The sequence below is a fragment of the Choloepus didactylus genome, chromosome 6 (assembly GCF_015220235.1).
Source record: "Choloepus didactylus isolate mChoDid1 chromosome 6, mChoDid1.pri, whole genome shotgun sequence".
NCBI lineage: Eukaryota > Metazoa > Chordata > Mammalia > Pilosa > Megalonychidae > Choloepus > Choloepus didactylus.
Genome location: NC_051312.1, coordinates 9,349,465 through 9,371,111, shown reverse-complemented (window position 1 = coordinate 9,371,111; position 21,647 = coordinate 9,349,465). Strand labels below are relative to the sequence as shown.

Sequence of the window (21,647 nt, the reverse complement as noted above, 5' to 3'; positions counted from 1 at the left end):
ATCCCATCCAGCATCATCTTTGGCATTCAATTGTCATCTTTAGACTGTCTTTTTTTTTTTTTTTCCTCAATTGTGGAAACATATATACAGCCTAAATCTTCCCATTCCACCCCCCTCCCTAGCATTCCATTAGTGGGATTAATCACATTTAGAATGTTGTAATGCTATCTACCTTCCCACCACCCATTACTAGAAATTTCCCTTCACCTCAAACAGCAACCCTACACTCATTTCTTAACTCCCCATTGCCCCTTCCCCCATTTCTCTTAACCCATACTCTACTTTTCATCTCTATGGTCATATTCTCTGATAATTTCTTTGTGTTTACTGTGGGGCTTAAAATTAAACTCTTAAATCTGTAACAATCTTGTTTTTCTTTGATACCAACTTAATTTCAATAGGACACATAAACTATGTACCTATACTCCTCCATTCCCCCACCTTTATATAGTTCTTGTCAAAAATTACATATTTTACATTGAGTTCAAAACCACTGATTTGTCATTAGAGTTTGTGTATTTTATATCATGTAGGAAGTAAATAGTGGAGTTACAATTCAAAAATTATTGACTTCTATTTGTAATTCATTGTGGTCAGAGATTGTGCTTTGAATATGTTCAATTGTTTTTGTTTTTGTTTTTTTTTTAATTTCTTGAGGCTTGTTTTATGTCCCAGCATATGGTCCATTCTGGAGAAAGATCTGTGATCACTAGAGAAAAATGAGTGTCCTGGTGATTTGGGATGTAAGGTTCAATATATGTCTGTTAAAATTCTCTATATCTCTTTCTCGTTTCTTTGTTTCTCTGTCGGTAGGGCCCCCTTTAGTATCTGAAGTCGGGCAAGTCTTTTATTGGCAAACTCTCACAGCATTTGTTTTTCTGTGAAAAATTTAAGCTCTCCCTCAAATTTGAAGGAGAGCTTTGCTGGATAAAGTGTTCTTGGTTGGAAATTTTTCTCTCTCAGAGTTTCAAATGTCATGCCACTGCCTTCTCACCTCCATGGTGGCTGCTGAGTAGTCACAACTTAGTCTTATGTTGTTTCCTTTGTATGTGGTGAATTGCTTTTCTCTTGCTGCTTTCAGAACTTGCTCCTTCTCTTCAGTATTTGACAGTCTGATCAGAATATGTCTTGGAGTGTGTTTATTTGGATTTATTCTATTTGGAGTTCACTGGGCATTTATGCTTTGTGTATGTATATTGTATAGAAGGTTTGGGAAGTTTTCCCCAACAATTTCTTTGAATACACTTTCGAGACCTTTACCCTTCTCTTCCCCTTCTGGGACACCAATGAGTCTTAAATTTGGATGTTTTATTTTATCTATCATATCCCTGAGATCCTTTTCGATTTTTTTTATTTTTTTCTCCATTCTTTCTTTTGTTCTTTCATTTTCTGTTCTGTGGACCTCTAGGACACTGAGTCATTGTTCAGCTTCCTCTAATCTTGTATTATGAGTATCCAGAGTCTTTTTAATTTGGCCAACAATTTCTTTGATTTCCATAAGATTTTCTATTTTTTTATTTACTCTTGCAATTTCTTCTTTATGCTTTTCTAGGGCTTCTTTATGTCCCTTTTATCCTGCTCCATGGTCTTCTTCATGTCTTTTATATCCTGTGCCATGTTTTCATTCCTCGATTGTAGTTGTTTGATTAATTGTGCCAAGTACTGTGTCTCTTCTGGTATTTTGATTTGGGTGTTTGGGATCGGGTTCTCCATATCGTCTGGTTTTATCATATGCATTAAGATTTTCTGTTGTTTTTGGCCTCTTGGCATTTGCTTTGCTTGATAGGGTTCTTTCAAGTTGTAAAAAAAAAAAATACCAATCTAATTTTTCAGAAATACAAGTTGGTGGCGTACACTTTCTCCAACTAACCAGCAGATGGCGTCTGCAAGTCACCTATACCCCTCAAGTCAGTTCTCCCCAACTCTGTCTCTGTGGTGTGTGGGGAAATGATTTTTGTGGGGTTCAGTTGGCAAACTCAGTTTGGGTTTGCTGTTGGAGCTGTCCACCCTGAATGTGGGGCATGTGTCTGGGTGGTTAGGCAGGCAGGGCAGCTTTAATATTCAAACCTCCCAGGTGTTTCCGGAGATTCAAGTCTGTTGCAAGAGTCTAAGCCTTCATTTCAGTTTTGCCCCAGATTTTCTCTGTCGCTGACCCACAAACCCCTGGCATTGATGAAGTGTCCCTGGGTTTTCCGAGTGGGCCCCCCTTCTCAGCTGTGATCTTCCAGGACCTCTGCTGAGGAAAGGCTGTGCTACATCACTAGTGTGCGTCGACCCTCAAGGGAAGCCCCGGGCTGCCGGGCAGTGCAGGGGTGCTCTCAGCCTGATGCAAAGATTAGCCTATAATTCTTGACTGGTGTAAGCTCTGAATGAAAGGCAGGTAGTAGAGTTGGGCCCCACCCCTTTCCTCTTAGAGAAGACAGACGCCCTAGGGGGGGTTCATTAGCATTTCAATGGTCTCTCTCTGCCTGTGCCACACCCCTGTCTGGGTCACAGAACTGGGAACTGAAAATGGCCGAGGATTTCTCCACTGAGTTGAAAAAGGAACAGAGCTAGACTGAGGCAACCCCCTGGCTCTCCAAGGCCAGTCGTCACCCAAAGCCTCTGTCTACTTGTTGGGGATTCCTACCTCGTAGTGAGCAGTTCACACTTGCTAATTAAAACCCCAGTTGGAGCTCAGCTGAGCTATATTCGCTTGCTGGGAGAAAGCTTCTCTCTGGCACCACGAGGCTTTGTAGCTCCGGCTGTGGGGGAGGTGTCTCCTGATTTGGATCCCCAGTTCTTACTTACAGATTTTATGCTGTGATCTCGGACAATCCTCCCAATTCAGGTTAGTGTATGATGAGTGGATGGTCACATTTGTCCCCCTGCAGTTATTCCGGATTATTTACTAGTTGTTTCTGGTTTTTTTTTTAGTTGTTCCAGGGGGACTACTTAGCTTCCACTCCTCTTTATGTTGCCATCTTGGAACCTTCTCTCTGGGTGTTCTTTTTTATTTTTATTTTTTTCTTTACTTGGGAGTAATGAAAATGTTCTAAAATTGTGGTGATGAATGCACAACTATATGATGATACTATGAATCACTGATTGTATATTTTGGATGGATTATATGGTGTGTGAATACGTCTCAATAAAATTGCATTTTTAAAAAGTGAAGCACTGGTACATGCCACAACATGGATGAACCCTGAAGACATCATGTTGAATGAAAAAAGTCAGACACAAAAGGACAAATATTATATGATTTTTCTGATAGTAAATACTTAGAATAAGCAAATTTAGAGACAGAAAACAGAACAGTGGTATCAGGGATGGCAGAGATGGAGGGGAATGGGGAGTTATTCCTAAATGAATGAGTTTTTGTTTAGAATGATGAAAACAGTCTGGAAATAAATAGCAGTGACAGTTACAAAGTATTGCCAATGGACCTAATGCCAAAGAATTGTCCGCTTAAGATGGTTAAAATGATTTTTATGTTAAGTATATTTTACCACAATTAAAAATAATAAATTAGCTATTTTTAAAAATTGCAGACAAACTCACACAAACATGAAATGTCATTTATCCAACCTGACCAACAGCCTTGGGCAATTATATTATATCTTAAATGTAACAAAATATTTAATATGGACAAACATACCGCCATCCTGTGCCTCACATTTTAACTTAATGGTACAAAAACATGTTTTCAACTTTAACAAATTATAAAATTAAAAAAAAAAAGTTCTGAAACAATTTCTGTACAGAGTTCCAAATTACATAAACCATGGTCCACCAACACCTACCCACTCACACACACACACATTTTCCCCCCTGAAGCCTTCCTCATAATAGGGCCAAACTACCCAGCTTGAAATTCAAGCAAATTATTAATTATGAACCAAATTAAACAGAAAAAAATTCACAGTGTGATTTTCATGGTTGGCAATGCTTTTGCCATTGTGCAGGGTATGTTTTCTACTTCGTTTTCACCCGCACTGGGTTCAGCAACTGACGGGCGTTCACCTGATCTCGCCCTGCCTGGGCCCGCGGCCCCCACCTCTCTCCCTGACCTAACGTCATCACACCTCCTGCCTTACTGAGCACCTGCGTGTGCTACACGCTTTCTGCCCATGCTGCACGCTTTCTGCCCGTCAGTCCTCTACGTGAAAGGCAGATCCGACGGGGCTGCTCTCCCTCTCACCTCGGAACCAAGTCTTATGTCCCACCAGTCTCTAGAACATTCTCTCTGCTCCTGCCAGACTGAACCACTGTTCTTGCCTTTCCCCAAACAGGTGGTGTCTTTCCTGTCACTGTACCTCAGCAACACTGTTCCTTCCAAAGTTTTAGAAGCTCTGTCCTCCGTGTCCCCCTGCTTGACCCTTTCTCACCACTCCAAGTGCAGCCCCAAATGGTCATTTCTACCATGAAGCCTCCTCTGGCCACCTCCAGCCACCCTGCAGTCAGGCCCTGCGGTCAGGCCCTGCATGCTCCCGCCATGCATGGGGCATGGCTCTTTTCCAGCACGACCCTCATGCAGGAGACATGAGGTCAGGGTGAGAACTTGGTCCAGCACAGTGTTTGCATTCCCAGCCGGCACACAGTAGATGCTCAGTGTTTGCTGAGTGAACTAATGGGACCCACCAAAAGGGCATTTTAACCAAAAACAAGAAATAATGTCACTTTTCTTTTAACGCATCCTATTTCAAGAAACAGGAATCTCTGGGAATATACAAAAAGAAAAAATAGGGCAATAAAATTACATAAAATCAGTTGGGAGTCCTCAATTCTCTGTAGCACATACATTTTGGTCAGTTTTCGCATTAAGGATTATATATATATATATTATATATATAATGTATTTGTATAAAGTTCTGTATAAAGGTTTGAAAATAATCTGTACTTACAAAGTGACTGGCATTTGTCACGGTGTCTCCATCTTCACTTTTCTACGGTGACATTGATATAACGTATCTGAGATCCCAGCAGAACGTGTAATGCAGCCAGAGAACAGGTCTGACTTCTGGTTCATGCTGTAAATATTGTGCAGTGTGATACGAGAGATGTCCACACCACTGGAAACTGCCCAGGTCTCGGCCTCGTGCCTGGGGTTCCTCGGCTCTCGGAGAATCACCTGAAGAGGCTGCAGTCAATGATCTTGGGAGGGCAGAGATCTAGGAAAGGAAAAAGAAAATCATTGTTTTTGGCATTTATGCTCTTAAAAACTTGCCACTGGCATGCTCATTCCGCAAGCCTTTGCTGCATGAATGGGAGGGCTGTTATACGACCTCACTCCCCGGGCAGGACCCTGGGCCCTGGCTTCTGCAGCCTGGGAGGCTCGGGTGCAGGGCCTGCTGAGGAGGAAGAGAGGGGCAGTGCAGCAGAGCCGGTTCCCTGGAGGCTCTGGGGGCAGGCCGCCCAGGCCTGGAGTCGCAACCCTGGCGGTTCCTAATTGGTAAAGTTGATGGAGTAATCATTCTGTCTCAGAGTGCTGTTGACGGGGACTAAATGACAGCAAGCATGTGAACTGTTTAGCATGGTGCTGATTATATTACTCTGATTATTTCAAGAATTCAGGAAATGTTAGCTATCATTATCATTTGTCAAAAACATCCTCTGGTATTCAGTACCCTGCCAGCCAGAATCTACACGATGAACAAGAGGCTGCAGTCGCACAGAGGATAGTGACAGCCTCTGTGTGATGCATTTGCGTTGTTTTGAAGCTGATGCCACTTTAACCCTTTTGTTTTGTTTGGAACACGGACCAAAGCGAAACATTATAGGAGGACCCTCATCCCCTTTACCATAGCACTGTGCTCAAAGAAGGGGTGCTGACCTGTATTACACCCTTGGACACTTGAAAGAATCCCACCACAGCTCACCCATCACAGTGGGCTGCCACCAGGTGCCATGGCCACCCAGCATGGGAAGCCCATGTCTACCAAGGTCTGTGCAGAAGGCAGACTGATCTCAGAGCCCACCTCTGATGGTCTCATGAGAACCAAAACCCGCCGCTCCACCATCAAACAGTGCAAGGAGATGGTCCCAAGAAGCACGCCAGCTGGGTGTGCACAAGACCCTCCGGTCCTGGGTCAGCTGTTCAAAACATCGCCAGGATGGGCTAGCAAATGTCACCCTCAACCACGTCAGGTTGTGGGTAATACTGGAGCCAGAGCAGGAGCTGAGGTCCAGACGTGAGACTTACAGCCTCAGGCACGAGACAGCCGCGAGACTGGCTTGTTCCAGAAGTGGCAGTGGGTGGTGGAGGCCCCAGCAGAACCCACAAGGCAACCAACAACTAATCGGAGAAAAAGAAAAAAATTCCACCAGAGGTGCTGGGAACAGTGCCAACGGCACTGGCAGCAAGAAGGCGACGCCGGCGGCAAACCTGAGTCCATCCAGTCAGAACACGATGGGGGTAGGAGAGCCAAGGAGGAGAGTCTGGGGACAAGGACGAACAGGTCATCACTATTTTAGAAAACACAGTACAACACGGCCAACAACAGGGACAAGGAAGACTTCAACAATTCACCCGCCCTGGGCGACAACAGTCTGTGGAACAGTAAACCTTCTGCCACTCAAGAAACCAAATCAGAAAACTCCCACCCCAGGCTTCCCAGGAAGACGAACTGCACCAGGATCCAGTCAGTAGCAGGCCAGTGAGTTAGCATCACGATTGCAGATCTTGATGTACAGGCGAGAAAAGAGGAGAAAAAACCCGACTTTCCCACACAGATAGCTATTTCTAAACCACTGTGATGTGATTTCCTTCTTTCCTTCCTTCCTTCCTTCCTTCCTTCCTTCCTTCCTTCCTCCCTCCTTCCCTCTCCCTCTCTCTTTCTCTCGATCATTCCAAATAAGCTTCCATGACTTGGAGGCCTTCCCAGGTGATACAGATACTGGCACTGATCCTAATTAAAACAAGAGGAAAATGCTAGTGCATCTCCCGGCACATTCCTAACATGTCTGCGTTGCTGAATTTCTTTTCATGCATCAAATGAAGTCCACATCGTCAATATGTCCTCGTTGCTCAGGACCTTATTAATTATGCTGAACTGAAATACAGGTGACTTTTTAATATTTTCTACTTTTCAACTTGTTTCAGTAAAAAAAGAAAAGAAAAAAAATCAGCTTTTGGGAAGTAATTTAAATGTACCTTTATTTTTGCCTCCATGTTTTCTTTCATTAGGGAGCAGTTCTGAGGGCCCAGCAAGGTACTTTACGGTCAAGCTGATGTCCATTATTCTGGGATAATTAGCCCAAGTGCTGTAACAAGAAATGTCTTTGTCATCAAAGATATGAAGGCAGATTTTTATGTGAAGAAAGGCATTTGACCCTTTGAGAATTTATGCTTTGTTAAAATTGCTGTTGATCCAAATGTTTTCAAGCCATGTTATATTAATGTTGTGGGCAGTTGAATACATCTGAAACTCTTTTTGTGTTTTCTTTTGTTTTTATAGTACCTCAGTTGACTGTTCTTTCTTTTCATAGTATGTTTCCTATATAATGTTTTGTAAAGCCCTCAACTTTTCTTTTTGGGGCAATTCCAGTGTATTTATGTGAAACTTTATAAAAGAACTAATTTTTACATTTGCATATTAATATGTCCTTCTACACATGTAAAAACACAGTGGCTCAGTGTGCTATAAAACAGCTGTAGTTTTTGCATGCTTTACTGATACGTGTGCCAATAATAAACTGCATTAATGATCAAAAATATATATATATATATATTTCCTCCATCTAGGCTTGATCTGTCTGTTACCTTATCTTTATAACCCTTCCCACCTCCAATATCTCTATTTTATTATCTGTGGGATCATGGCTCCTAGAGAATAGAAGAAAGCGCAAGCTATCAACTTCTGTCCAATAAAGAAGCAGAACTAATGGCGATGGGAAGAGGAAAAGAGGTCACATTCAAAGAACACTTGATGATGTACAAAAAGCATAAAAAGAGATTTGGACTTCTCATTGGCAAGGCTGGAGGGGAGAAAACAAAGGGGCAAGCCTTCAAAACATGGAGGGAAAATCATTCCCAATGTAGACTTCTATTCCTAGACAAACCTCAGGTATGAATGTGGAACCAAGACATTTTTAGGCATTTGAGGTTTCCTCAAAGAGATATCCTCAGAAACAGGGTAAATTACTACATGTAATTGCTCAATAAATGTCAACTAGTACTGAGATAGGTAGAGTCAGTGAGCGTGATGGAATCCCACAATGCACTTGGGCAGGTCACAAACGGACATACACTGATAGCCTCGTGGAGCTGTCCGTCTAGTGGGGAGAAACGGATAATGAACTATCAAAGGAAAATCCACAGAATGTCAGAGGGTGAGGAGTACTACGGAGAAAGAGAAACCAGGGTCTCTAGCTCCAGCTTCCAGAATTCAGCAACTGGAGTAGACGGAGGAAAGGATTAAACGACCCCATCAGGACACAATCAGACAAATCCAGAGTGTGAGCCCTCTGCAAGAAAACTGGCCTGAATTCTTCCAAAAGCCAAAGTGGTTAAAACAACACAAGAGGGAGATTTTGTAGATAAAAAGAAATGAAAGGGGGTTAATAATCACATTCACCATGCAAACTCTGATTAGGCATGAAAGATATTTTGGGGAATATGAAGGATATTTGAATACAGATTGAGTTTTAGAATTTAGGAAATTATTTTTAATTCTTAGTTTATTAAATTTTTAAAAATTCTTAGTTTACTTAGGTATTATGGATGTGTAAGAGAATCTCTCTATTCTTAGGAGATGCGTGCTTAAGTATATAGAGATATAGCAAATGGGGCAAACCATTAATGACTGTTGGATCTAGGTGGACAGTATTCAGTTGCTCATTGCTCTAATCTTTCAACTTTTTTGCAAACAGTAAAATGCTCAACATATAAAGTTGAAGAAAAAAGAAGGGAGGAGAAGACTTAGAGAAAGCAAGCCCACACAACTTAATGGATGAGTTCTGCTAAAGGGGAATGTCTTCGTTTCCTAGGGCTGGTGTGCCAACGACCACAAACTGGGTGGCTAACAAAAGAAATTTATTCTCTTACAGCTCTAGAGGCCAGAAGTGCAAAATCAAGGTTTCGGCAGGGCCATGGGCTCTACGGAGGCTCTAGGGGAGAATCCATTCTTTGCTCTTCCGGCTTCTGGTGGCTGCCAGCGTTCCTTGGTTTGTGGCCACATAGCTTCAATCTCTGCCTCGGTGGCCACACTGCCTCCTCCTCTTGTGTATGCATCCGATCCCCAGCTGAGTCTCTCTTATAAGGGGACTTGTGATGGAATTTGGGACTCACTTGGATGATCCAGGATAAATTCCTCCTCTCAAGATATTTAATTTAATCCAGATTAAGCAGTGAATGATCTGGGAGTAGGGGGTGTGCATTTTTCTGCCCACCACAGGAAGCAAGAAAATGCAGCAGTTGCTAGATGGGAATGTGGGGTCAGGAGAGGATTTTGTTTTTAAGATGGGAGAAATCACAGCTGTTTATAATAACTGATTTAGTGTGGGATATTTGTTCAATGTATTAACCACTTTTGCAAAGGAAAATTCATAAAGAACATAGCAAGGTACGCTCAGGACTAAAATTAGGGTTACTGTTTGAGAACTTGATTAAGAACAATTAAAATGTAATGAATGAGACTTTTTGTCAAACACAGCAGACTGAAGACACACCACACACACGCATGCACATACACATGCATTTATCTCCAAACCCCACTAAGGTGAAAGTAAAGAAATAAAAATGGCATAGAACCATAAGGACAAAGAGAATAAAAGAGCAGACCACAGCAAATTAGAGTGGTCAACAATTGTTTGGAGATGGAATGGAAACTCAATTAGCACTTCCACTTCCAGTGGAGGAAGCTGGAACTTATGTGCTTGAAGGGGAGAATATAAATAAAAAGAGTAAGAGCTCACTGTACTGATCCCCAGAAAACTTCAGGGCCTGAAAGAACCAGATACCGCAGATGGAGGGAGAAAGGCAAGGAGCTGAAAACAGGGAAATTGTTTAGAAGTCTGTATATAAAGCAGTTCAACTCACAAATCCCCACCCCAACACTGTCTAGCCTGGCAACCACCCTCCTAGGGATACCAGAGGGTTTATTCTCTAGAGAAATCGACTCTGAGAACCACCAACTCAGGGATACCAAGGTACAGCTGAAGGTGGGGGTGAGCATTGGGCTGAAAACAAAAAGACTAGGTAAAAATATGCTTGTAAATGTTGGGTCCACAATCCCATCCTCCTTGTGTTGCTGTCATAATATCAACAGTGGTACCCATGCAAATATCCCCTAGACAGGAGACTGAAGAATTCTTCTCAGGAAAAACTGAATAGTCCCTTCAATGGAGTCTACAGATTCTGACAATTGGGGTACCCAATAAAAAACCTGCTTGCTCCATTCACCTTGGAGTGAAGCCCATCAATCAACAAGCCCCCCTCCGAAGCAGACAGAGTTTTCAATTCACTCTGCTTACTGCCTTAATTCTTAAATTTATAAATAGGCAGCCAAAGATCAAATATCTTTGTTGTCGGAAAATCTCCAACAACAACATGTACACACACATACACAAAAAGAAACAAAGGGTGATGAAGGGAATTCAGAGGAAACAATTTAAGAAGCAGAAAAAAAAGACATAAGGGGAATGTTTGTAAAAAAAAAAAGTTTTTAAAAAAGAAACAGCAAAAAAGAGAGAAGAAAACAGAAAAACATTAAAAAGCTAAAATAAATTTACTTGGAGAGCAAAGAGAAGAAGTATATTAAAGAAAAACAGAAATTCTATAAATACATGTAAAAAGAAGCAATCATTGAGTTGAAATGAACAATTCAATAGAAAGGATAAGAAGATAAAGTTAATGAAATCACCTAGAGAGTAGAAAAAAAGGAAAAGACGAAAGGAGGGAGGGAGGGAGGGAGGGAGAAAGGAAGGAAGGGCTATGATTTAGGCTCTAACATCCTTTAGTAGAACCACAGAAAATGAGATGATGGTACAGGTTGAGCCATCAGGTGGTAGAAAACAGGTAATTTACATAGAGGGGGAAAGCTGGTTATATCCACAGAATCAAGAAAAAGAACAACTTATCAATAGCAACACTTGGAAGTTAGAAAACAGTGAAGTACTGCCTTTAAAATTCTAAGGGAAAAATATTTCCAACCTAGAATTCCATACCCAGCTAAACTATCAATTAAATATGATGGAAGAATAGATATTTTCAGACAGATAAGGTATCATAAAGTTTACCTCCCATGGATACTTTCTCTTATATTAGATGATATGGTTGACCTAAATGAGGGAGTAAAACAAGAATGAGAAATACCTAAGATCTAGACAGTAGGCAATCCATAGAAGAATGGATATAGATGGTGTTCCAGTTTGCTAAAGCTGCCATTATGCAAAACACCACAAATGAATTTGGCTTTTACAAAGGGGGTTTATTTGGTTACAAATTTACAGTCCTAAGGCCATAAAAATCTCCAAACTAAGGTGCGGGTAGCTGAGCTTGTACCTCGGCTTGCCAGGCCTGGGCCAGGGGACCTGATCACCCCCTGGGGAGGGTAGTAGGTACGGGCGTTAGTGCCCTCTGCAGCCCCCCCGAGCCTGAGGAGCGAGGTCAGGGCAGCTCCCTTTTCCTCACCCAAAATGTCACGGGCAGGGGAGGCTTGCCGGAGGAAACCGCCTTTCTCCCAACCGCCCTTTCCTCACTTCCTTATCTTGCCCACACACTCCCTTGTGCCAAGGCCACTCCTGCCACCGCCAGCGCGCATGCACCGTGGCCAGAACAACCCCCGCCCGCTGCAACGGCTCCTGCGTCCTCTCAGAACCAATCCTAGCCCCTCTTCCTTCAGTATTGCCATTTAAGGCTACTTCACCTCTTCTCCAGCCCTACCCTTCTTACCAGCCTATATAACCTGTGATCACCCCTGAATAAAGCCTCTTTGGCGCATACTCCTACTGGATGAAGAGTGTCTTGTCCTTATCGCCGCCCTCCACACCTTGCACGCCTACCGCCGAGGACCCGGCCAAGTACTCCGCCTCCCCCTCGCCTCCGGGAAAGAGCCCCCGCCGCCGGTACCCTTTAAGCAGCCCCGAGAGCTGAGGGCTCAGCTACCGGCCGCCCCTCCCCCCAGAAGCAGTAACCCCGACCGCACTAAGGCATCAACGAGAGGGATACCTTCACTAAAGAAAGGCTGGTGGTGTCTGGAACACCTCTGTGAGCTGGGAAGGCACGTGACTGGCAGCTGCTGGTCCTTTGCTCCCTGGTTGCATTGCTTTCAGCTTCTGATTCCAGTAGCTTTCTCTCTAAGTGTCTGGGAGTCCTCTCTTAGCTTCTCCAGGGCAAACCCTGGGCTTCATCTCTTAGCTTAGCATCTCCAAACATCCTTCTATCCACATCTCCAAGCATTTCTAAGCATCACTGTCATCTCCAGCTCTTAAAGGACTCCAGTGATCTAATTAAGACCTAGCCTGAATGGATAGGGCCACACCTCCATGGAAATAATATAATCAACAGGTCACACCTAATCAAAAGACTAATAAGTCTGCCTCCACAAGATTGCATTAAAGAACATGGCTTTTCTGGGGGACACAACAGATCCAAACCGGCACAGATGGCAAGAAGCCCTAGAAGACAGCTGTGGAGCAAGCCTAGGTTTGACTATATGGACAAAAATATGGCAAGGCTTTTACAGATCTTTTTGGGCTTTGGAAGAAAAATTAGCAAAGGAGGTTGTCCTAGTTTCCTAGGGCAGCTATAACATAGGCGGCTTAAAACAACAGAAATTTATTGTCTCACAGTTCCGGAGACTAGAAGTCCAAGATCAAGATGTCAGCAGATCCACAGTCCCTCTGAAATCGTAGAGGAGGATCTTTCCTTGCCTCTTCCTAGCTTCTGGTGGTTTGCGAGCAACCCTTGGTGTTCTTGGCTTGCAGCTGCAGCACTCCAGTCTCTGCCTCCATTTTGTCACATGACCATCTTCTTTCCTCTGTATCTGTGTTCAAATTTCCCTCTTCTTAAAAAAGACACCAGTCATTTTGGATCAGGGTTCACCCTCATCCAGTTTGGCCTCATCTTAACTAAATCCATCTGCAATGACCCTATTTCTAAATAAGGTCACATTCTGAGGCACTGGGGATTAGGACTTCAGCCCATCTTTTGGGAGACATAATTCAACCCATGATAGATATGCAGAAAACTGCGGGACACTGATTACGTGCTTTGACTTGGCGGGCCTGGGCTGGGGGACCTGATCAGCCCCTGGGGAGGGTGGTGGGCACGGGCGACAGCGCCCTCCACTGCCCCCCCAGGCCTGAGAAAGTGAGGCCGGAGGCAGGCCCCATTTCCTCACCCAAAATACCACCGTTAGGGGAGGCTTGCCGGAGGAACCGCCTTTTCCCCACCCCCTTATCTTGCCCGGACACTCCCCGTTGCCAGTGCAACTCCCATCACCACCAGTGCGCATACATTGTTGCCAGACACCGTTGCCAGAGGAACTCCCGCCCCTTTTCAAACAACCTCCGTGCTCTCTTAGAACCAATCCTAACCTCCGCACCCTCTCAGAACCAATCCTAGCCTTTATCCCCTCAGTATTGACTTGTAACAACCCTCGCCCTCTATGCCAGCCTATATAACCTGTGCTCACCCCTAATAAACTCTCTCTTAGCTTCTTCACCCTCAAAGAACCGTGTCCTGCCTGTTCCTTCTCGCCGCCCTCCACACCTTGCACGCCCCCCCCGCCGGGGACCTGGCCAAGTCCCCCGCCTCGCCTTCGCCTCCGGGAAAGAGCCCCCGCCGCCGGTACCCTCAGAGCAAGCCTGGGAGCCTAGGATTTAGCTACCGGCCGCCACCCCCCCCCCCAGACGAATCAACTGCGACCGCAACTGGCGCCCAACGTGGGGCAACTGCAATTAGGCCCGACCTCTCCACGCAGCGATCCAGTACACCACCCGCTCGCCCGGACGCCTCTCCAGCTCCCTTTCTCCTCGCCTGCAAGGTAAGGGCCGCCTCTCCTTCGCCGCTTCCGGAGCCGCCTCTCCCTCGCCGCTCCGCGTTAGGAGCCGCTTCTCCCTCGCCGCTCCGCGTTAGGGGCCGCCTCTCCCTCGCCGCTCCGCGTTAGGGGCCGCCTCTCCCTCGCCGCTCCGGAGCCGCTCCTCCCTTCCCCAATTATCCCGGCTGCCTCTCCTTCTTTTCTTCTATAACCCCCATTCTTCCTAACGCTCTCCCTCTTCCCCTCCATTACTTTGCTGTCCTCCTTTCTGTCTTTCTCTCTTTGTTTGGCGCCCTGTACCTCTTTGCAGCTGCCCCCCCCAGACTGCTCCAAAATGGCGAACTTCCTCCTTCTTCTTCTACTGAGGGGAGGAAGTGCTCTAGTGATGACGTCAGCCCTAAGCCAGGCCGGAAACTGCATGCGCTTTACCCCGCCCTTTCACAGGGCGGAGCTAGTCCGCCATCTTATGCCTTAGGCCCCGCCCTTTCACAGGGCGGAGCTAGTCCGCCATCTTATGCCTTAGGCCCCGCCCTTTCACAGGGCAGAGCTAGTCCGCCATCTTATGCCTTCGGCCCCGCCCTTTCACAGGGCGGAGCTAGTCCGCCATATTATGCCTCAGGCCCCACCCTTTCACAGGGCGGAGCTAGTCCGCCATCTTGTGTCTTAGCCACGCCCACCATGCCGCCATCTTGCGACGCTTGGGGCCTCCCACTTCCGCCTCCCCCTTCGACAAGCTCCCCCTCGGAGCCGCTACCGGCAGTTGCCGCCGCCCCTCCCACACTGCCGACTAACGACCCCTGGCTGCCTTCTACACCTCAAGGCAACCCTTGGGACAGCGCTGCCCCTACCCCCACTCCCGTGCCAGGCCCTCTACTTTGAGTGCACCCTGCTAAAAGCCGGCTTAGGAAAATTTGCCCCGCAGTGCGGCTCTGAATCAGCCTAGCTTCAGATCTAGTCACCCTGGCTGTTCATGTATTTGGAGAGCCGCCGGAAAAAATTGTTTAGCCCCTGAACGCAGGCCAAACCCGCCTGCTTATACGTGACATGCAAATCCTCTTAAAAGGATTTCGGGGGGAGTTCAGCTGCCACTATCCTAGCCATCGACTGTTACAGGGGCTCGCCAAGCTTCCCTTCCGCAGCCCCTTCCATCTTTTCCCCTCCTCTGCACCCATCCCGGGTGCCACTACTGTCTTCACTGACGCCTCCAAAACCCGTTTTGCCTTCCTCTCTTATTCTCAGGACCACCCGGAACCCCGCCTATTCAGTTATGTCAACCTTCATTCAGTCCAAGTGGGGGAAATTCTGGCTGTGTCATACGCGCTAAACGCCCACTGCAGCCACCCAGTAAACATTTTCACTGACAGCCTCTACACGTATCAGGTCTGCCGAGTCCTTGCATTTTCCACCTTTTTCCCCGGGAACTCGGCCATCGATAAAGCACTTTCTGACCTCAGAAGCATCTTAGAGCATAGACAGGATCCTTGGTTCGTTAGCCACATTCGTAGTCACTCAGGCCTTCCGGGGCCCCTGGCTAATGGCAATAGTATAGTAGACCAAGCGGTCTCAGCTCAGAATACCCAAGCTATGCTAACCCACACGGCAGCCCCTCCGGGGGATGCTGTTAACCAGGCCAAGTTATTGCATTCCAGGTTTCACTTTTCGGCTACGTTGTTACATCATCTATGTGGCCTCCCCCTAGATACCTGTAAACATCTTGTCCGCAATTGTGCAACTTGTGCGCCCTTTGCGCCGCTTGGCCCCCTGCAACCTCAGGGAGTCAACCCACGAGGCCTAAAACCCAATTCTAAATGGCACATGAACGTAACTCACGTTCCGTCCTTTGGGCGCCTCAAATATGTGCATGTAATAATTGACACCTTCTCGGCCATGTGTTATGCAGTCCCCCTTGCCGGGGAAACGGCCAAACACTGTATCAAGGCCCTAAGACAAGGAATTCTCTTCATGGGAGTTCCCTGGGACCTAAAAACAGACAATGGGCCTGCCTATCGCAGTGCCTCCTTTGCAGCCTTTCTTCAGTTATATAACATTACCCATCATTTCGGCATCCCCTATAATCCACAGGGGCAAGCCATTGTGGAAGCCGTCCATCGCCGCTTAAAAACACAAATTGAAAAAGAAAGGGCAATGCTCCCCCAGGCAACTCCAGGGGACCTTATCATAGCAGCCCTTATTCACCTTAATCTACTCACATTCAATAAGGATGGGCTTTCGCCCCTACATAAACATTGGGGGCCCTCGTATAGGCCCACCCAGGCCCCGATGGTTTACTGGAAGGACCCAGAGAATAATGCCTGGAAGGGTCCCTCCCCACTCCTCGCCCAGGGGCGCGGGTTTGCTTGTGTTTTCCCAGATGATGCAGCACAACCAATCTGGATCCCAGGAAAGGCAATCCGGCCCGCCACCAGCAACCACACGTCTAACGAGACGAGAATGCCGTCGTCTCCGCAACCTAGTGCAGCAGATGACAACAGTACACCTGGGCCTGGACCCCAGTCTGAGTGAACCCCCTTTTTCCACAGCTCTCCAGCCGCACCTCAGCTCCAACCAGCCGCACCACAGCTGCAAACAATGCATCGCCAACCCCACCAACCCGACCTCCTCTACCCCCCTCTCGCTACTCCTCTCGCTACTCCTCTCCCCTCCTCGGCCTTATCCAAGCGGCCTTCACCTCAGTAAATTCCTCCCACCCCAATCTTACCTCCTCTTGTTGGCTTTGCCTCTCCACTTCTTCCCCCCTGTATGAACCAATTGCCTCCAACCTCTCCTTTTCAGAAAACACAGAGAACAGCCCTTCGGAATGCAATTGGAATACCTCTGCCGTCCCCCTAACCTTTCATTCAGTCTCCTTTACAGGAAAGTGCATCCGTCCTCGCTCAAGCAGCTCTGCCAAGTTTCTTATTCCCCACAACTCCTCACAGTGGCTGTGCTCCTCTACAGGACTTACCCCCTGCCTTAACATGCAGACCCTCAATACAACTCATGAAACTTGCCTCCTAATTGTCCTTATCCCTAGGGTCTTATACCACAGCGAGGAAGACTTCTTCCTCCGCCTGGAAAGAACTGCAAATCCCGCCCTTCTGCAAAAGCGAGAGCCCATCACCGCCCTCACAATTACCTCCCTCCTAGGTCTTGCAGGCGCTGGCACCGGAATCGCTGCATTAGCCAGTCAAGGCTCTGCCCTAACTCACCTCCGAGCGGCGGTTGACGAGGACATTCGTCACCTACAGAACGCTATTTCCCATCTTAAAAATTCTGTCAATTCCCTCTCTGAGGTAGTGCTCCAAAACCGCCGAGGTCTCGACCTTCTCCTCCTCAAAGAAGGAGGCCTCTGCGCCGCCCTAAAAAAAGAGTGTTGTGTTTATGCCAATTCCACAGGTCTCGCCGAAGACAGCCTAAAAAAGGTCCGAGAGGGACTGGAACAACGTAGAAGAGACCGTGAAGCCACCAGCTATTGGTCCCACATCTTTACCCCCCTCCTCCCTTACCTCCTCCCTCTCCTCGGCCCCCTACTAATGATTATTCTAGCTCTCACTTTAGGACCCTGTATTATCCGTAGAATTGTTCAACTTGTAAGGAAACAAACAGATGCTATTTTTTCCTCGTTCGTGCAAATCCAGTACCAGCGACTCGCCACCTCTGACGCTCCCTACTCCGAGATGACAACCAACCCTCCGCAACCTCACCACCACCGGTCAACCCGCCGACCGCGAGGCCCTTCTCGATCGCCTGGACACCACACCAACCTCGAGCTCCAGTTTATCTAAACCTCCAACTTTAAACCTCCCATCCTCGTCCATCCCGCAAGCAACAAGGCCCCTGTCGAGCACCCGGGCGCCACACCAACGCTGAGCTCCAGCCTTGCTGAGCCACCGTCAACCCTTTTTCCCCTCCCCAACCTTCCCCTTCCCTCATCCTTTAGCGGACCTCTCCGGTAAGCTTCTTCCTTTAATTTGAAAAGAAGGGGGAAATGCGGGACACTGATTACGTGCTTTGACTTGGCGGGCCTGGGCTGGGGGACCTGATCAGCCCCTGGGGAGGGTGGTGGGCACGGGCGACAGCGCCCTCCACTGCCCCCCAGGCCTGAGAAAGTGAGGCCGGAGGCAGGCCCCATTTCCTCACCCAAAATACCACCGTTAGGGGAGGCTTGCCGGAGGAACCGCCTTTTCCCCACCCCCTTATCTTGCCCGGACACTCCCCGTTGCCAGTGCAACTCCCATCACCACCAGTGCGCATACATTGTTGCCAGACACCGTTGCCAGAGGAACTCCCGCCCCTTTTCAAACAACCTCCGTGCTCTCTTAGAACCAATCCTAACCTCCGCACCCTCTCAGAACCAATCCTAGCCTTTATCCCCTCAGTATTGACTTGTAACAACCCCCGCCCTCTATGCCAGCCTATATAACCTGTGCTCACCCCTAATAAACTCTCTCTTAGCTTCTTCACCCTCAAAGAACAGTGTCCTGCCTGTTCCTTCTCGCCGCCCTCCACACCTTGCACGCCCCCCCGCCGGGGACCTGGCCAAGTCCCCCGCCTCGCCTTCGCCTCCGGGAAAGAGCCCCCGCCGCCGGTACCCTCAGAGCAAGCCTGGGAGCCTAGGATTTAGCTACCGGCCGCCACCCCCCCCCCAGACGAATCAACTGCGACCGCAGAAAACAATTAAAAATCCGAGGTTATTATAAACTTGGGGGAGGGGGCTTATTCAATAAAGGGAATATACAATATATTACCTAGCTCAACAATCAGCAATATTCATATAGTCACAATAATGTAAACACTAAATAATGAGTTAACCTCAAATAGTGATATAGTTATATTGGAAAGATGACAGAGTGGAAATGTGTAAGGGTCCAGGGACATAAGAGAGCAAAGTCTTCCTCGACCATAAGAAGAAGTCAACAAATAATGTCTAAAAGTTAAAAATCAAGAAGTAGAAATCCAAGCTACCATTTAGAAACATAGATGTATAGACAAAAGAAAAAACTAGAAGGGTAGTAAGGAGCGGGACCAGAGATGGCCAGGATGGGGTGAGGAATTTCTGCCTCTCATCATTATAAGTCTTAAAACACTACTTGACTTTTTAAACTGTGTATATATGCTACTTTGACAAAAATAAATTTTGAACCATAAATGACAAAGATTATTGGGTGAGTCAAATTTAGAAAACATTTTATTAATCATTATATATGGTTATGATCCCATTTTGTTAAACTAAAGAGATAGTTTATATTCACATATGGAGAAAATATTCTAAAGAGAGTTGGTGTGGCTGAGGATTCTCTTCCTTTTTCTTTTCATTTTTTTTAAAAAGTAACTATATTTTCTAATTGTTCTAAAAATAAGTGCTGCCACTGCCATAAGAAAAAAAGTTACTGATATAGTAGTATGATGCAATGGTTAAGAACATGGGTATTAGCAGCAGACCACTGGGCATGATTCCTAGGTTTACCCTTCATTGATTATATAACCTTAGACAAACAAATGTATCATTTCTAAGGGATAAGAGTGGTATTTACATTGGGCTGTTGTAAACACCCCATGAAGCAGCTCATATAACAGAGCTTGGCACATATTCATCTTTTATTTTTAAGTTTAGAAAAATGTAACAGATGAGCCAATCATAAGCAGAAATGACAAAATGACACAACCAAAGAAATAACATATGACTGAAGAATACAATTCCATCAGTGAATTGACTGTAAATACCGTAAATGTGCAGCCCCAGAAAGGTATGACTGAGCTGTGATTGTAACTAAAAAAAACCTGTAATTTAACCAGTTGTGTTGCACACAAGGAAGCCTTGAGATGGAGATTTTGCCAGGCCCCACTCAGCTTCGGCCTGGGCCACGGGCAAGGGTATCGTGACCTCTGAGACAGGCCGTGTTACCAACTGGGAGGGTTACTGAGACTCCATCATGACTCACATCAAACTTTCTTCTTCCCTTTGTTCTGATTCCATGCTCACCAAGCTGCCTTCTGATTAACTGCTTGTTCTTCCCGATTCCTTGAGTTGCCTGGAAGTCAAACATGAAAATTCAGCCTTAGAAACACATATCCTCCCTGCAAATTCAATAAAGGTGTTCTAACGCAGACATCAGTCTCTTGTGAGTTTGGTTAGCATTAGGTCAGAGCTAAAAATCTGATTAATTCTGGGTTCTTTTATCCTTCTATAGAATCAAGACCCAAAGTATGACTTCCAGAACACCCTGTCTAGGTAATCAGCCAGCCCTTCCCACCTTCCAGCCTCCCCTCACCCTGCCCTTCTTTCATCCTCTACACCACAGCAGTCCTTCTGCAGGCTTTAAGCTCTTTCCATGCATCAGGGTTAATTTACCATCAACCAGCTGGTAGACTGAAGCACAGTCCCCTACAGCCTACAGAGTTCACAGTTACCTCCAACTGCCTTACAAGACCTAAAGACAGTCTGGCTCAATATTTGATGAGAATTTCAAATGTACTAAGTTTTGTGGGGGAAAGGGGACAGGCAAACAGAGAGGGAAAACAGAGATCTCTACTCTTCAGAAATTGTATAGTCTGGAGGGAGGTTTCTGGTCATCAAGATGGCAGTACTCCAGGACTCTGTCCCCGCACAGAAGCTTTAAGCAAAAAACAAGAGCTGGCAAAATCGTCTTTCTCAAAACCCCAGAAAACAGTTAAGGGTTGCAGTAGCAGGGCAAGTGCTGAATCAAGAGAAAGGCAACTTAAAAATCATAGGATCTCGTGGAGCCCTGGCTGGCCCCTCCCTGCTCCCCTCACTGGCTCGGCACGGAACCCGCCTGCACCTACTGGAGTATGTACGTCTGTGTCAATTTGTCTGGTGGTAGCCTGAAAGACTGAATCAGGACACTCGTCAGAGGCTCACCATCCCAAAATTGCCCTGCATGTAGAAGGCAGCTCACAGTTTCTCCTACAGAACGCTATAGGAGACCAGTCAAATCACAGCTGCCTGGGGCAAAGTTTTGCTGGCTGTGGACAATATGGTGTAGTGCCCCGGACCACAAGGAAATGTGCTTCCTAGGGAGGGGAACTTTGGATTCATATAAATTGGGGTATTCCTAAGACCACAGGCACATGCCCAGAAAAAGATGCATGAGCCAATGAGGAAATGGTGCTTTTGCCTCAGGCTATCCTCTAAACTTGTTGTTAGGACAGAAAGCTCTAAAGTAGAGCACTTGCACAGGCCAATCTGTAAAGACTGAGAAAGATGATTTTTGTTTTTGTTAGCTCTTGGCATTTAAGGAAATCTCTGTCATAACACTGGCTGGATATGCTCAAGGAATAAAAGCCTCCATGTCTAAATTTCAGAAATAACATTTTAGAATATAAAATGTTCAGACTGCAACAAAAGATTACTAAACATACAAAGAAACAAGAAACAATGGCTTATGCAAAAGACCAAGGCAGAGAATTATAAGCCATCAATGAGGGAGACCAGAGGTTGGATCTGCCAAAGACTGTTAAAAATGGTGCTAAATATACTCAAAGAAATAAGGGAAAACATGGACAAAGCACTGAAGGAAATCAGGAAAACAGATAAACACACAAAAAATGTCAATAAACAGATAGAAATAATGAAAAGGAACCAAAAAGAGCTGACTGAAATGTAAAATTCCCTAGAGAAGTTCAATGGCAGATTGGAGCTGGCAGAAGAAAGAATCAGTGAAC

At 46.1% G+C, this 21,647-nt stretch overlaps 1 protein-coding gene and 1 pseudogene across 10 annotated transcripts in view; one reads left to right on the top strand and one right to left on the bottom strand.

The window, feature by feature from the left end:
* Window positions 1–21,647, bottom strand: part of LOC119535985 — a 98,068-nt gene that overhangs the window by 71,619 nt on the left and 4,802 nt on the right. For 9 of the 10 annotated variants that reach the window (XM_037838406.1, XM_037838410.1, XM_037838409.1 and 6 more), the window contains exons 3-5: window positions 19,907–19,996; window positions 7,136–7,245; window positions 4,887–5,153 (exon numbers count right to left, since the gene is read on the bottom strand). The gene's annotated coding sequence lies outside the window, so the exon portion shown is untranslated. The remainder of the gene's footprint in view (window positions 1–4,886; window positions 5,154–7,135; window positions 7,246–19,906; window positions 19,997–21,647) is intronic. The other variant, XM_037838414.1, reaches the window with a different exon arrangement.
* Window positions 5,632–6,642, top strand: LOC119536571 (annotated as a pseudogene).